General features: G+C 41.6%; 1 pseudogene; it reads right to left on the bottom strand.

The window, feature by feature from the left end:
• Positions 1 to 1,259: 1,259 nt before the first annotated feature.
• Positions 1,260 to 2,494, bottom strand: LOC140502627 (aspartate aminotransferase, mitochondrial pseudogene; annotated as a pseudogene).
• Between the last annotated feature and the right edge of the window lie 215 nt (positions 2,495 to 2,709).

Here is a 2,709-nt window from a genome sequence, read left to right on the forward strand (position 1 = left end):
ATATCTGTTTTCCATTACTGTCACTATAAAGGTGAGTCCCTTACTTTTCCTGAAAGATTTCTATCAATCAATAATCAGCTAACTAACATGGCTCAGTAAACACCTGTTATATGCCAGGCGTGGTGTTTGACATTGAGTAGAAAATACAAAAATTAGACAATACATGATTTGTTTTTCTGATCCACAATAATTTCACTGAAATTGAGAAATCAGGCTACATAAAAGCCTATGTGATTACAATGGAGGGTGATTTTTTTCAAGGTTGAGGTCTGAAATCAACCAGCAACACAGAGAAACTTGGAACCACAGCTCAAAATATTTATCTCCCAGGACTGACTTTCCCCTACAAACTTGTCATAAATAGGCAATTTATTGCACAACCACATTGAGGAAGTCTTGTGGGGAGGTGACAAAAAGGCGGATGATTAAAAACTTTACGATGATGCCAATACTAAAGTGCAGTCATTTTACCGAATTTTTCTTCCTCCATCTGTTTCTGAGAAAGGGGAGGAGAGAATATGCTCTTTTGTTAAATAACATTTTACTTAATTCTCCAAGTATATGGATCCTGATGGGAAGGGTTTGAAAGTTAATCCAAGCACAGGGAGAGAAATTAGCACAGATTTGGATCTTTGAGTAGAAAGGAAAGGACAGTAATAAAAATAGAGGAGGAGAGGAAAGTTTAAAAGAGTCTTAGCTGTCAAATGAGTGAGAGGCACCTCCATATCCCATTATTCCCTGAAGCTAAGACGCTGCACAACAGCAGCATCTGTGATTCAAAGTGACTCCATCACTCATAGGAGACAATTAAGAAATGGGAGTTAGACCTGGGCAAGCCTTTTTCGGCAGCTTTTAGTAACACAGGGATTTTTGGTATGTGGACCAAGTGATTATTACCTAGATTAAAGCTCTTGAACAACATTGTAACACCAGGAGATCAAAGACTTGGGGAAGAGGAGTGGGAGAAGAATTCTTGTTCTGGGGAGGGATTTTTGGCACAGGTACTGTAAATACCAAATGTTTTGGAAAATTTGTGGAGGATGGGGGAGGAAATTTAAGTTAGACACAAAGCCCCAGATGACTTTCACCTTCTCACGGGTCTTGTTCTGAGAGAATTTCAGTTACTGAGCATTAAGTCCTGTGGTTGAAAGGAATTCTCACACCACACCTATCTTCAATAGCTCAATTATCTCTCTGAAACTCCAATAGCAGAGTCTGAAGGTGGGAAGGTTGTCTCTGATCCATCTCCCCACAGAGAGTTATTTGATTACAAGATGAATGGCATGGGCAAGGTATCCTACATTGCCTGATGGGACCCCTGCTACAGAAATGTGGCCATCTTTTGTCATATAGATAGAGAACTCCTTAGTCAGCCATTCCACCTGCTCAGGTTTCAGACCTGTGAAACAAAACATGTCAATCTGGTCAGCGTTGTGCTGCCAATTGTGGGAAAAGCCATCTTTCTTGAGGTTGGAAACCAACTGGATTCTCATGCTGATGATATGATCTGCCATGCGTTTGATCTCTAACATCCATTGGCTTCTCAAATCAGGACTATTCAAAATTGTGGTGGCAATTTGGACCACATTGAGTGGAGGGATGTAATACACGGGACAAATCAGGATTTTCAAATGGAATTCTACCATTTTGGCTTCATCAACAGCTTTACAAACCATTGTAAAGGTTCCCACATATTCACCATACAGGCCCACGTTCTTGGCATATGACTGACAGAGATGATAATGTTCTGATCAATGAGGTGGTGAACAGCCCAGGCATCCTTGTTGCCATCTCCGGTGGCAAAGCCCTGGTATGCCACGTCAAAAAAGGAAAAGAGCTCCCCTTGCTTTACCAAGGATTTTATTTCAATGCTCAGTACAAGGATTGACTCCAGTGGGATTGTGAGAATGGGCATGCAGAAAGATGACACTCTGCTCTGGAATTTTTGAGATGCCTTCCAAGGCAAAGTCACAAGACTTGGTGTCACAGTAGTGATAGACATTCAGTTGTATACCAGCGTCTATAAATATGGGGTTGTGATTTCCCCAGGATCGTTTTGAAGGATAAACATCCTGGCTAGATGTAAGGAACAGTTGTAGAGAAGTGGCTCCCACTCTCAACGCTCCAATTCCAGAAATGGTCTGTACAGTGACATATCATTTGCTTTTCTTAACTTCAGTATTTTCATCTTTGCTGACACCTTGCAGAATTCAGCCAATCCTGGGAGGGCAGGTACTATTTGTCCATGCTTTTGCCTGAAATTTGAGCCTGTGCCTTTCGGACACTTGTAAGGACAGAAATCATTATCATCTTGGTATACCCCAACTACCAGATTCATTTTCTTGCTGTTGGTGTCCTTCGTAAATGCTTCCATTACCCCCAAGATCGGGTCACGGTGATGGAGTTCTAATTGGGTCAACCAAGAGCTGGCTCTGGAAGTAACAGCTGGGTAAAGACATGGATGAAAGGAAGTGGCTGCAGAGAGTCCGTGGCAGCAGCACCATCATAAGCAAAGATGGAGAGATGAACTACTGCTGCTGAGAAGGCTGGGGGACACAGGCATACCTAGACAATACATGTTACCAAGAAGCTCATATCCTACTGGTAGCTACAACATCCTCACAAATAAAAAATTATAAGAAACATATATTTACTATCCCCAGATAGACCTTCTCCCCAAATGCTTTTGATATTTATGAGAATGACTTG

Source organism: Notamacropus eugenii, chromosome 4 (genome assembly GCF_028372415.1).
Source record: "Notamacropus eugenii isolate mMacEug1 chromosome 4, mMacEug1.pri_v2, whole genome shotgun sequence".
In the NCBI taxonomy this organism is placed as follows: domain Eukaryota; kingdom Metazoa; phylum Chordata; class Mammalia; order Diprotodontia; family Macropodidae; genus Notamacropus; species Notamacropus eugenii.